Source organism: Protopterus annectens, chromosome 7.part0 (assembly GCF_019279795.1).
Source record: "Protopterus annectens isolate FY-2018-M chromosome 7.part0, PAN1.0, whole genome shotgun sequence".
Classification (NCBI taxonomy): domain Eukaryota; kingdom Metazoa; phylum Chordata; order Ceratodontiformes; family Protopteridae; genus Protopterus; species Protopterus annectens.
Genome location: NC_056739.1, coordinates 372,349,955 through 372,365,487, shown reverse-complemented (window position 1 = coordinate 372,365,487; position 15,533 = coordinate 372,349,955). Strand labels below are relative to the sequence as shown.

The 15,533-nt window shown below is 35.4% G+C and overlaps 1 protein-coding gene across 2 annotated transcripts in view; it reads left to right on the top strand.

The window, feature by feature from the left end:
• Nucleotides 1-15,533, top strand: part of TAFA3 (TAFA chemokine like family member 3) — a 1,368,023-nt gene that overhangs the window by 90,192 nt on the left and 1,262,298 nt on the right. The window lies entirely within an intron of this gene.

Here is a 15,533-nt window from a genome sequence, read left to right as displayed (position 1 = left end):
CAACCTAAATATACTAATTCCGAGATCACTGTACAGTGAAGAGAATGGTAATGTAGATCGCTATACAGTGCGGAACAGGAACATTACCGTTCTCTTCACTGTACTGTGATATCAGAGTTAGTATATTTAATTTGCAGGGGGTGTGTGGGGTGCAGGGGGGCTTGCCCCCCTGCAAAAACATATTTTTAAATGTTGCCATCTTTTTTATTTTTTATTTTACAATTTCAAGATTCCACAATCTTGTCATTATGGCTTCGAGATTGTGAAAGTCGAGATTGTGGTATCTCAAGATCTCGTAGTGGATCCATATATGGGTATACATATATATATATATATATATATATATATATATATATATATATAACATATGTTAACTCCAATAAGGCACAAAGTTGGAAAAGGAAAATAAAATGAGAAAAACAAGATGCTTTTAATGACATTTGGAGTACTGATCAAATGGAGAAACAGTGAGTTTTCTACCAGTTAGTTGTGGTCAAAAGGGCACCATCATCTGCAGATAGGAAAATTCAATGTTCCTATACCTAATCAAGATTTTGTGTGAAACTTAGTTACGTATTGAAATACTTTCCACAAAAAGTTCATGGACAGAGGGCAGGCAAGATGCAGCACTACTGTACCTCTGTATGTCCTGAAAATATTAGACTTAATGCCAGGATTGCCTAAACAACTCTTTTTTGTTAACTGTAGGCACTAAAAATGGTATGCCTGCCATCTTAGCTTTCTGAAAAAATTGTATGCAACAGCCTGTGGACTCCATATTGATGTAATATTTCCCACATAGTGTCATATGACTTCTACAAGAGCAAAATGATAAATAGACCATATTGGTAGACTCCCTTAAGTCCTACAGTTTCCTTTCCAGGACAAAGAGTTGATCCACTTTTCAAAAGCCAGAGTAAGTAGAATCAGCACTTCTGCTGCTGAATCAGAAGTTAAATAGTTAGATGCAATCTACTTTTCTATATCATGGAATAAGCTTTCTCAGGACCATCACACTGTCATATCTGAAAATGATGACCAGCAAGTCAGTTTGCCATGCCCATTGGGGAGTGTCTCTTGCTTTTACTCAATACTGGTAAAGGTACATTAACCACAACACCTCATTGATATCAACTGCCTTCAGAACATCAACACAGATCTCATCTGGTGGCCTTGTCTTGCTGCCCTGGAACTGTTTTAATTGTGATAGTGATAACATCTAGAGAAATAGCTTCAGAAACAACTGGTGACATTCATTCTTTGTCTTGAAAGAATTTTATATGCACGGTATTTCAAAATTCCTCCTGCTGACAATATTCTCCTTCAGCCTGGTCATTGTCTATCCCACTGCAGAGTTGGTGGTTTGTGAGAGCCTTTAGTGACCATCCAGAAATCATTAAACAAGGCCTTGTAAAACTCCTTGTGTACACTCACATCTGCTTAGTGACTGCCACAGTGGCTGCCTTCTTGGCCTATTGTTACCTAGAAATCCAAAGTAGCATTGCATGGATGTCCTCCTTTTTTTAACTAGATAATTTTGCACATTGCCCATATTCTAGGGTTTCTGATAAAAGAATCAACAAACAGCTTTTGGCCATACCTCTTCGACACTGCCTCATCTACTGAGGTCTTGAGCAACATCCAGTTGGATTCCAGATCTCTTACCTCTTCTGGTAGATAGGTGCAGCTCTTATGGACTTGGGAGCTAAACTCATTCTGCATAAAAACACCTGCCAAGCTTTGCTTCTGTGATGTATAAAAAGGGGCAGAACTATTAATTGGAATTAGATGCATACATGTAAAGTTTTCTTTTTGCATCTTCGTCTTAGAAATTTTAGTGTTAATTAATATGATATTGCTACACTTCCTAAGTTCATTTACATAGTGGTCTCATTCTGTTGGACACATTCCTGGTTGCATACTGGGTTATGGCCTAAGAGAAGGAGTCTCAGTAATAATATGTGCAAATTATGCAGCTTATATTAAAGATGTGCAGCTGCCTCCTCACCTGATTTTTATATCTTTCCATAAATATTCAGTACAAATCAGGTAAGCAGTGTAAGATTTGAAAAGCTGTTCATTTCATTGTAAACTTTCTGTGTGTAGTTTGTGAATTTCATTTTGCACTAAGAAGTATTAGCACAGCTAGTACAGTTAACTCTGTTTTTATCCCACTAAGTTCCTTTGTAAAGACTCATTTTACAACTTGTTTTAACATTCGCATTCCAAGGTATCAGAGGGGTTTAAACAAAAGTTACCTTGGCTTTACTGGCCTAGATGTACCTATAATAATTTAAAAAAGTAAAAAGGTGCATGTATTTAGAAGCCAATTAGATGAAGCACTGATATGCCCTTAAGAGATCATTTGCATATATCCCATGGGTCTCCACTATTTGAGGTTTAAGATATTACACAGTGAAGACTCTTGTCTGTGTATTTCTTGCAGTTTTTACTGAATGCTTTGCCTGTGTGAGCTTTTTGCCCTTTAGTTTAAAATTAGCAACTGCCTTCTGTTCAGTTATTTTGCCACCTTTTAGATTATACTAATGTCTAGCTAAATTACTTAATGAAAGTACTTGCACTAAAAAATAGGAATTCCTAAATGTATTAGCCCAAACAGAGAGGGTTTTAAAAATTAACAAACTCTGAGTCCACAAATTAAAGTAATAGGTTTGCTTTAAGCAGAACAACATTCAAATGTATGATATATGTATATGTATATACATATATATGTATATATATATATATATATATATATATATATATATATATATATATGTGTGTGTGTGTGTGTGTGTATTTTACAGAGAAAGTACTTTTCAGCATCAATAAAACACTCTTTTAGAGCCCCTATGGCAATATGCTCACAACTATTTTTATCTCTGTTATCACTTACCATTAAGTATTGTCATCCAAATCAATCCATCCCCCCTTTTCCCATTTTTGCACATGGGGTCAGAGTGTCACTTCAACAGTGGCAATCATCCAGAGCCAAGGTTTACACTATCAGGTGGTAAGCCCTGCTGCTGCAGTTCTTCCACACCACACATTCACATGCACACTCACTCCTTTGGTCAGTCATATTTTAGGGTTACCATTTGAGAATTTACTCAGAAACTACTTAACTTTCTCTCCTTACTCTTGAGAAAATTTACATTAAGCTAGAAAAATAATGAATCTATTATCATTAATAGAGTCTTGTTTATAAACTTTAAAAAATGACAAGAATCGTCATCAGATCATATTTTACTCAACCAAAAGTCAAAGACTGCGTTGCCCAACATAAATGTATCGTCATGATTTTCATCAACATAGCAGTCTGTTACATCTACTCTTCCACCTTTGCAAAATGCATTTGATGTTATACATAGATCTTCAACCAACTATAGTGATAATAGAAAAGGTTACATACAAATATTTCAAACATGGGCATCAGTTCCCTTCTAGACTGCCAGTATATCAAAACAGTTGTACCCGTAATAAGTGTGCAATCTCTTCTTAAAAATATCTAAACTAGTGCTTGCTTTAATGTAATTTGGTAGTCTGTTCCATTCATCAGTTTCTCTGTCAGAGAACCGATTAGTACACTTCTCTTTCCTATAGAATCTTCTACATAGGTTGTCTGATGATTCTCTAGTAGTTTTTGATAATCCCAAACATTCCCAGAGGTAGTTGTCTCTAAATACCCTATATACCTGAATAAGATCTCCTCTTAAATATCTATAAGACCACTTTATAAGTTCAGCTATTTTAGTCTTTCATAATAACTTAAATTGTCATATCCATGGAAGCTCCTTGGTATATTTCCACTGTACTCTTTCCAGTTTACTCATGCTTGTTTTCCTATAAGGTTTCCATATTTTTATTCCATACTCAAGTTTGGATCTAATGTAATTAACAAACAATGACGTCATCATTTCTGATTTCCCAAAGTTTATAAATCTTTTTATACAACCTATAGTTCTATGACTATCATTAATCAGTTTGGTTGATATGATTAGAATAACTCATAGCTGGATCTACCCATATACTCAGGTCATTAAATGAATCTACAGTTTCGATCACTGTGTGCTGTATTAAATATTCACCTTTCAATCTCATAAGCTTAGTTTTTGATGTATTCATCAGCATATTATTCTCCTGTGCCCAAATGGTTAATTTAGTGAAGTTCTTTTGCAGACAGGCCCTATCTGTAGCACATGTAATCAATTTATCCCATTTCAGGTCATCTGCATACAGACTGCATCTCAGATGTAAAAAATTAGGTGTGAAATGAAAGATACAATCTAAAGAAATAAGGTCATGTGAAAATCCCATGCAAGACACCCTGACTGTAACCAAGAATTTCTCGAGTCCAATTGCTGTATGATACTTGCCATGTCCTATTTGTCAGTCATGCAGCTATCCATCTTATTAAAAGTAAATCAATATGTAGTTGTTCTAATTTACTGATCAGTAGTTTGTATATGACCCTGTCAAATGCTCAAGTTAAAGCTATATAAATTACATCAATTTTTCATTCATAGCTGTTATTATATTGTTATATAACTACGTGTTACAGGTAGTAAGATATCTATTTTCAACATATTTGTGCTGATATATGGTTTTAAGTTCCAGTCTTTACAGTTCTGACAATAACTTATCCAATATTACCTTCTCTGTTATTTTTCCACAACATGAAAGTAGACTTAAAGGTCTACATGACTCTGGGTTTGTCCTACTCCCCTTTCTCTTAAAGACGAGTTTAATAAGCACATATCTCCAATCTTGAGGAATCTCACCATATTTATTCGACCTAATAAATAATTGATATAATAGTGATATAAGTTCTTGCTGAAGTGTTCTCAGGTCATTATTACTAATTCCATCAACTCACTGTGCTTTGTTTGGATCCAGTTTGCTTAGTTCTTTTTCAATATAGTCTAATTAGATTGCAGTATCTAAGGTTACCTGGATGTCACTAGAACAACTTATCACCCCCTTTGTGGAGTCAAACTGTTTTGCATAAGATTTTATAAATATATCTATAAATTGTTGTGTCTGAGAATACATTTTGGAATATACACAGAGTTTATCAATTTGTATGTCTTTACTCTTTCCACATCTTATATATCTATGAAATGATTTCCAGTTATGTCCTATAGCTTTATATATATTTTCTTCAAATTTTCTTGATCTTGTGTCACACTATGCTTAATTATTTGTTCAGCTTATTTTATTTTAGTTTTCAAAGTTGTAGTTTGACTTATTTTCCATTTCTTATATTATTTGTCTTTCACCTTAATTGAGTATCTTGTTCTTATGCAAATATACCCCCTGATGAAGTATGCCTTTATCTTGATGTTAAATGTTTTTTGAGTTTTTTGTACTTAAACAATTTCTCTTTGAAAATTTTCCATATTCTTTTTGCAGTTTTATTCCCACAGAATGCATCACTCCAATTAGTTTACCATAGTGACTGATTTTTTTCCCATACAATCTGTTATTAATCTTCTGTGCATTGGTTTAGATTTCAGTTTGGCAGAATTATCTAGCAACAAATTAACCTTTATAACCCATTGTCACTGCACATCAGTGGTGGTAAAACTTGCCATGAAGTAACAGTAATTTCTTTAGGAACAAAAACAATGTCTAGTATATTCCATTCCCTGGTAGTTTTTTTTTTTTACAATCTGAAGCATTTGTTGTCCCTGAACAAACGTTGTGAATAATTTCATTACTAATGTTGTTGAATCAATATTATTCCAGTCTGTTTCTGGTAAATTTAAGTCCCCAGCCACTATTATTCTTTCTTCCTGTGTTTCATGCAAGAAATGTATGAATTCCTCTAGGTCATCAGTGCTTAACTTTGGTCGTCTATACACTCCAACAATTGTTATATGTTCCAGGGTTGACTTTATTGTCACAGTTACACAGTCTATAGTACTGGTGTTATCATTAAACATGTAATAATCATAGGTCTCATAACTATCTTTATCCCTATCATAACACCTCCAGCATTTTTTGTAACAGGATCAGAAATGAGGAGGTTGTATTTTTTTCTGTTTTAAATTCTCATCATTCCTGTGCATAAATATCGAGTGTAGTTTTGCAATCTCTATATTTCTTAAATACCCATACTCTTCAAGTCTGAATTAAATCAACTTGTGCTATTCATAGCACCATAGTTCATGTGCAGTGGGAAAGATGTGCACAACAAAACCAAGTCTAAAAGTGATTTACATTTGTGGGTGAGTGAGTAATTATGGAAAATAGTAATGGAAAAGCACAATGCTGCTCTCTTGACACTTTTTCTTGCAGCATTAATTGGTTGTTCAGAAATACTGTTCATATTTTTTATGGATTTGTTTTCCAATTTTCATCACTGAAACACATTATAGATGTGTGCCATTATGTTAATTGAATGATTGGCTTGATCACTCCAGTTATTGGATCAATACCCTCTGTAAACAGAAGTAAGGTAGTCCTTAAAATGTCCTTCTCTGGAATTCTTAAAAAGTGTTCCGAGTTGCTCTAGGGTGGATTTCATAGTCACTTGCACAAATGCGTAGGAGTATTCCTTATGGTTATGAGTGAATGTAGTAAAGGCATGCTTCATAGAGCCATTTGCACTGGGTATATATTAACAAATCGAAACGTCACTTACCCGAACACCTAATGATCGACACATAATCATCGAACTACAAAAACTACGAACAGCTATGCAAGCAAATTTTTTCCCAGGGTAAAAATCACTTGGCCAACCAAAATCCAAACGCACTGTCAAACCCTATGAAAGTGGGGGCTTTGCCACCCACACCCCCCGATGTGGGGGAGGTTTGCCCCCCACATCCCCACCTAACTAAACATACCAACTCCAAGATTGCTGTACAGTGGAGAAAATGGCAAGTTCCTGACTATGGCCAAGCTATTTTTTCCACTGGGAAAGAATACACTTACGTGTCCATTTGTAGTTTTTTTTAGTTCAATGATTACATGTCGTTCATTAGGTATTCGGGTAAATCATATTTTGATTTGCTAATATAGACCCTTTGCACTAATGCACAAGGTCTAAAATTAATGATACAAATGAGAAATGTTGTAAAACATAGTATGCTAATGAGGCAGTTTTGCAAGTCATATTCCAGCACATGCATTGTTAAATGCGATGCTTCGCCTTTGATATTGGAGTTGCAGTCCGTGAACTTGTTTGTCCATGTATGCAGAAGCACTTTCCTGACACACAAATTGATTACTTCCCCCATCCATCCTTCATTAGTTTTTATTAAGTATGTGCAAGCACAAAATGATACAATACATTATTTTGCTGAGCGATCAGTTCAGCGGTTTGACCACGTAAGCACAAGCACTTCCCTGACACAGGAATGAATTATCTTCTCCAGCAACACCTTCATTAACATTTCCTAGTATCACAAACACTGAAATGAAGCATTCACCCAAGTGACCCCTTCAATAACAATGCCTTGGTATGGAGAAATACTAAAAGAAAACATTTCACCCAAGCAACCCCCTTCAGTAATATATCCAGGTATGCACAAGCAGTAAAATAAACAGTTCACCCAAGTGGCCCCTTCAGTAACATGTCTAGGTATGCAAAAGGACTAAAATAAATATTTCACACAAGTGGCCCCTTCAGTAATATGCCCTGGAATGCACAAGCACTGAAATAAAACACTTCACCCAGGCGAAACCTTCAGTAATATCTCCAGCTATACACAAGTCTTGAAATAAACATTTCACCTGAGAGACCTTTGGTAACATGTCCTGGTATGCACAAGCACTAAAATAAACAGTTCGCCCAAGCAACCCCTCAGTAACATGTTCAGGTATGCACAAGCACTAAAATAAACAGTTCGCCCAAGCAACCCCTCAGTAACATGTCCTGGTATGCACAAGCACTAAAATAAACAGTTCGCCCAAGCAACCCCTCAGTAACATGTTCAGGTATGCACAAGCGCTAAAATAAACATTTCACCCAGGTAACCTCTTCAGTAATATGTCCAGGTATAGACAAGCACTCAAATAAAACATTTATCAAAATGACCCTTAAATTAAAAATCCCCAGGTATGCTGAAGCACCATATCAGCTCCCATCACATCTCAAAATTTGATTGAAAATGGTTGCTTTCTTGTATAACTTTAGGAAAAATTACACACTTGAGTTCATTATAGAGTCATGCCTATGAAATGAACTTAAGCGCACATGTGTAAACCCCCTTAACAGCATAGCAGCTGTTTCCTTATTGGTTATGCATAAATCACATTATGCATTTCCAGTGGGGGGGGGGTATGTTTAGAAAAAGTCCCACTAACAGTCTGAGATGTGCAAACCTCAATCTCTTCACTGGTCACTTTTACAAATATGCAAAGCCTCGGACTATGGATATTGCCCATAATTTTATTGTGACTTGAGTATTGCTTAACACCTGCTAAAAATTAATAATGCTAACTTTATTTTTCACATTGTTTCTTTTTTGGCAAGATTTTAATTTTATTTCAGTCTTTTAATACATAGTACATATTACACTGGAAAAAGATGCTAAATGGATAGAAGAAGTAAAAGAATGAATAAGAAGTTTAAATATATAGGGTATGAAATGGGATGACGTAACAACCAGAGAGATTGAAACAAAGTTAAGGAAAGCCTCTAACTAGAAAACCCCAGGCCCAGATGCAGTACCTAACTTCTAGTTAAAAGTATTAACATCTTTGCACGAAGATTTAGTCATGAGTAAGAACTATTTATATGTGCACCCCGAACAGACACCAACCTGGCTAACAACACAAAAAACAAATCTCCTGCTTAAGAGTGAACCTGCAAGCTACTCTAAAAATTATCGACCAGTAACTTGCCTTCTGATAACTTATAAACTATACACTGGAATTGATGCTGACAGAGTTTATAGTCATTTAGAAGAAAACTCAATTATGGCAATAGAACAAAATGGTAATAAAAGAAAGTCAAATGGAACAAAGGATCATTTGTTGTTAAATAAAGTCATAGTGGAGAACTGTAAAAAGGGGAAGAATCTAAGTATGGCATGGATTGACTACAAAAAGTATTTGATAGTATCCCTCATTCATGGATACAAGAGTGCTTAAAAATGTATAAGATACACCCTACACTGATTGACTACATTACAGTGACCATGAAACAGTGGCAGACAACTTTGCAATTAAATCATGGTAAAGGACAAATTATTATTCCAGGGATAAAAATTCCAGGATGATTCTCTGTCACCACTGCTATTCTGCCTTGCCTTTAACCCATTAAGATGTCTAGTTAACAGCTTAGGCCATGGCTATAATTTGGCTACTAGAAAACAACAAAGTGTAAATATTTCTCATCTTCTCTTTGTCGTTGATTTAAAACTGTAAAGCTCATCAGATGAGGAACTGAAAGCACAACTGCAAGTTGTCAAAACTTTTTCTCATGATATAAGAATGTCATTTGGTCTTGGTAAATGTGTAAAAATAACCTTTAAAGCAGGAAAACTGCAGCACCAGGAAAACATCAGTTTGAGACAAGGCTGTGACATAAAAGAACTTGAGCAAGAGGGAGTGTATAAATGTTTGAGACTTGATGAAGGATTAACAATAAAACATGAACAAATGTGAATAAAACTCAGTAAGGAATGCTTTATAAGACTTATATTAATCTTGAAAACAGCATTGACATCCAGGAACAAAATCCAACCTATAAACCAGTTTGCTCTTCCTGTCCTAACTTACAGTTTTGGAGTGATTGACTGGCCCCAAAATGTGTTGTAAAGATTAGATAGGAAAACAAGAAGGATGCTTCATACTCACCAAATGATTTATAAAAATCAGTGCATACCAAGATTATATATTCCTTATTCCAAGGAAGGATGGGCCTACTTGAAACTGATTACATGTATAGATCTGCAATCATGGGATTCTACACATATCTGCTGACCTCAGAAGACCAAAATGTAGTGAAATTTTGAAACATGAGGAGAATAAATCTAAGATGACTTCCCTGCTTAGTCTAGCAGAAGCATATTGGCATCAAGTAGGAATGTTAAGCAAACCAGAAGTAGATAAAAATCAAGCAGCAACTGAATGTGACAAAAAACATAAGAAAGAATATAAGGTGAAGGATCAGATGAGAAGGCAAAAAATGTGGAAAAAGCATAAATATAGTTGCAAGCATAGAAAACTTCTGGAAGATCCTTATGTTGATCAGGAACAAATGCAAAAATGGTTAAGGAGAAGTGAATTCAAACCAAAGAGATGAAAGTTTAATATTGGTGGCCTGAGATAGTGGGCTACGTACATGTTGGTTTACAAAGTCCATTGAACATGTGGGAGAAACAGACAAACGTAGGTTTTGTAAAACAGAATTTTAAACAGTTGTGCACTTCATTGCTGGTTGTGATATACTAATGACAGAAGGACTGTATACTGAAAGGCATAATAATGTGGCAAGACTGTTGCATTGGGGGTTATGCAAACATTATGGTATTGAAGTGGCTGAAAAACATTGGAAACATGAGCCACAAAGCATCGTAGAAAATGATGAAGTCTATATCACATGGGATCATTCATTACCAACAGTTCAAAAGATAGATGCTAGAAAACCAGATATAGTAGTCCATGAAAAGAAGACAAAAGTAACATTATTCATTGAAATCACCACACCCAGTGACTACAGTGTCTTGCATACAGAGAGATACAAAGTCATAAAATACCAGGATTTGCAGGCAGAAATGAGAGCAATGTGGAAGAAAGATATCCAGATAGTCCCAACAGTAGTAGGAGCAATAGGCATTATAAAAAGAATCTACAATCTTATTTAGATATGTTACCAATACATGTAACCCCATACGACTTGCAGAAGGAGTCATTAATGGGCACATTGTGGATGCTGCTAAGATCACTTCTGGATGACATCAAAGATTGAAACAATACTAATTTCATGAACTTTAAATGTACTTTGACTTAGGAATGGGGGTCCATTCCTGTCATGGTATTAGAAACCCAAAAGACTTGAATAAATTAAAAAAGAGAGAAAAAATAAACAGTGCCAAATGAAAATTATATTTAGTATTATAAAAAGTTAAGATATTAAAGTGAATATATACACCAGTCTGGTAGGGTACATTTACAATAAAAGTCTGAAGTGGACTTTTATAATCCAAAAGAAAGAAAAAAAAAAGAACGACCACCTGTACAATGTTCATTAGTATTTTTAACAAAAAATAGGATTAAGTGTTTTTGTCAACAAAGACTTCATCAGAATAAACTTCAATTTTAAAGCACTGATATTTAAAACCACCACAATTTACATGTTCTAGGTAACCAATGAGCAATGTCACAAAGGTGGCTACCTAAAATTAGGAATTGAAAACTCTTAATTGTCTTAACTTGCATTAATCGCAATCCATAAATAATGCTGCCCTAATTTCAATTGGTTAATGATCCTTTTCAGCAAACAACTGATGCTAACAACATCATTGATGCTTGGTGACAAGTGAGATCCCAACCTAATCTGTTCCAGTAGCTCACAGTATTCTAACAAATGTTCCAAATTCACTATTAAGGGACCAGCTTTGATCTTTTCCAGAACCGTGAACAAAAATTGCGAGAAATCCACACAAGGTAAATGGAGTTTTAATAATGAATGACACTGATACAGATAATCTCAGATGAAGCAGTGCTAAGTACTTTGTGTTGTAAACTTGGATGAGGTGAGCCTTTTGCAGGCTGTGATTTCTATTTTAGAGATCACCACTGCTTGTAGTAATTTTCACTTCATCACAGTTACCCTGCGCACTATGTCCTGACTTTCCAAGTCTCTGCCTTTTATATACCGTGCTCCCATTCACATTCCTTTACTGCCTTCTCTTGATACTGGTTTTGAGGCTGTGGAATTCTTACTGTACTAGCAAGTTTAACGAGTTTCTTCCTTCTTCTATACTGTTTATTTATACTGACCAACCACAAGGATGGTTTATTTTAGAAATAATCCATAACTAGTTGTAGGTGATGCAGGATTTGCTCACAGTTGGCATGGTTTGATCACAATGGCAAAGCCTGAGTGATTAAACCACATGCCAACTGTAGGAAAATCTTGCATTACCCGCACACAGGAATGGATTATTGCTATTATACAATGACATTATTTAAGAAAATCAGCCTTAACATTCATAAATAATATTATATAACTGGACTTTATTGCTCTTCTGCTAACGTTTGTATTCGGGGAATGTAAGATATGTACTGTGCATACTCTATGCCTATAAACTGCACAGTATGTTGTCTGCATTTTTTTAAGCATTCAAGAGTTTCATTGTCCTGGTCTATATTTCTTACAGTGTATGTATCAGCTGTTTAGAGGTTCACAGAATGCCCTGATATTATCCTCTTACCATTGGTCTTTCATTTCTAAAAATCTGTGGTTTTCTGGCAAATTATTAAGGGGTGCTCTGGGCATCAAGAAAATTTTATATGATATCATATTCTGCTCCACAGAGCAGTTCACTGTTATGACATTTTTTGAGTTAAACGTCTCCACTCAGCAGTACATAGGTATTTTAATAGCATTTTCTGTGGGGAATTCTTGATTTATAATGAGCACGCTGACTGATCTGTCCAATCAGTCTGCACAGTTTTGAACATAAAATTTATTGCAGGAAGAAATGGCCACAATTAAAGAGCCTTTTTCATCATTAATCTAATTCATTTTAAAAGTTACTATTAGAAGAAGTTCTGCATTTAAAAGCATTTTATGAACTATAAGAAGTGTGAACATTCCCTGGAATTGACTGCAATGCTCAATGATTTACCAAAAATCTGAAGTTTTACATGGAACAGAGGAAAAATATAAGGGAAAAAGGGATGTTCTGCATAATTCAGTCAAGGTACAATATGAGATGTAGGACTGGTCCAGCTGCTGTATAATAGTGAAGTGGCTGCTTTTTGCATGTATTTGATGTATAGTGGACAAGCTGAATGGGTGCCCAGTCAGTGTACATGCATTTGACAACTAATGACCACTTATTATATTACATTCGCAAACAGATCAGAGGGGACAGATCAACAAAGTTACTATATGCTGACGATGCAGCATTACAAGCAGAATCTGAGCAAGAACTTCACCAAAAGGATAAGCGAATGGAATGCAAAACTGAAGGCACATGGGATGAAACTGAGTCCAGATGAGACAGTGATAATGGCAGCAGATTGGGGAAATCAGAAGAAGCTGAGAATAGAGATAGATGGGAAGGTAGTGGAACAGGTAAACAGCTTCAAGTATCTGGGAGGGGTGGCTGAGGAGAAGGGTAGTCTGAATGAAGAGGTCAAAGCTAGAATCAGAGGGGCTGCAGCCAATAGGCATAGAGTGTCAAATATAGTGTATGACAGAAGAATGCCAAAGAAGCTTAAAAGTAAGGTGTACAAAACAGTGGTGCAACTAGGAGTACTGTATGGTACAGAAACATGTTAGTAAACTCAGAGAAGATGAGGAAGCTAGAGGTGATGGAAATGAAGTGCTTGAGATGGATGGTAGGATGCATACTTTGGGACAGATGAAGAAATGAGGACATAAGAGCAAAAGCCAAAGCAGCTCCAATTGCAGAAAAGATCAAAGAGAACAGATTACCATAGTTTGGGCAGATGTGCAGAAAAGCAGAAACAATCTAGTAAAGAAAATTTGGGGCAGACAGGAAGATGGCAAGAGAAAATTAAGGCATCCAGCAAAATGATGGATGGATTGTGTGATAGAAGACCTGCGACAGTCATGCATGAGTTGAAGAAGGCAGGAGTGTGGCATTGAATTGAGAGAGATGTTGACAGTTAACACGACACCCCAACCTCATATATAAATGGGAAAAAGGGAGTGATGATGATGATTTTTATATATTTAACTGATATAAATCTAGCAAGGATTATTGTTGTAAGTCAATATGACTTTGATTTAAAACAGGCAAAAAATTATTTATCAAAGACCCGTGATGTTTCACAAAACCGCTCTTGTACACTCAGCTTAGGGATGCCTGGCAATAAACATGTGATGTTGTAAAACAGTGCTTCAGGCATCTTACTAATAGACAGATAATCCCTATAACAGATCAGAGGTGCACACATGGTACAATTTTTAAAAAAGAAAGAGTTGGAAGGTTATTCAGAAACCTTAACCCATGACCAGAACTTCCTTTACTGAAGATTAAATGATCGTACACCCTTCTGTGGATGTACACTAAGGAAAGCTGTTATAACTCTGTAAGTAAGATGTTCCCTTTGAAATAGACTTGGGCCCTCTGACTGCACTGAAGTACAGACTTGAGATACCTTTCACATTAAGGATAAACACCAGAAATTAAGCAACTTTGCAGCTCTGGCAAGCTCGTGTGGTGCAGTTCAGAGTTCCTCATTGGAATACTAACCAGTTTTGAAATGCAACATTGTATAGATTTCAGTTGTAAATTTGTTGACTTTCTCTGCAGTTGTGATGCTTGTTTAGTGTGTACTGCTGATATAATAAATTAAGTAAAGCTTCTTTTCATTAGTTCTTGCCTAAAATGATGATTAATGCAATGTAGAAAATTGTATTTGTTGTTGCTTCACATGAACATTTGAGAAATGAAGATGAGGAAAAATGTTTAATTTATTAGACAATAGATGAAAATATTACTTTTATGGATGCTATTATTTAAAATTGCAAAAATATGTGCATTATATTAAAAAGGAATAACAAGTGAAGAAGGCTTCAGGCAAAAATAAGTGCGGTTACTAAAATATTTAATTAGTCTAGTAAGTAAGGGACACATTGAAGAGAAGTGGAAATGAAAAATTACTCAGGAAAGTGCAAACAAGCATTAGATACATTCACTTGGAAAAGAATAGCATCAAAAATCCTTATGTTGTCAGCATTTATAAATGAATGAAGTTTATCTATTATGCCAAGTCTCTGAATATAGCTGGAGTAGAGCAGTTTAAAGGCATTAGTGTTACTCTTTGCTAAAAGACCCTGTATGTCATATGAATCCCTCCTCATGGATACTTTCAGCTGTATATCTAGAGGAAAATGAGTTAATCACAATATACTGCACCAAATGAAAACAACATGCTAAAAACTGTGGCAGCACTGACATATGTCAAGAAATAATCCCAAAATTAGACACCCAGTAATCAGAAAAGGTGACATGCACTACTTTAATAGACACCAAGACAGCATTAAACATTATAGACAAACTAGGTGAGTTAACTCATGATACGGGGAAACATACGAATCAAAGTCAGAAATATGACTGCAGCTAGATCAAATAAACACACAGAAAGTAAAAGAATCAAAGAAGGAAATTTGAATGCAGCTCGATCAAATAAAAGTGGCAAACAATGCCGATATTTTTTGTGGCTGTTACTTTCAAACTGGAAAAGTGCAAAGCATAACAACCTAAATAATTTTGCAAAGGTGTGCAAAATGAAGGATTCCAATACTATAGACTGTATATCCACTATATCAGAGAAAATCAAAGGGACCCACTATCACAAAAAAAAAAAAAAGAAAA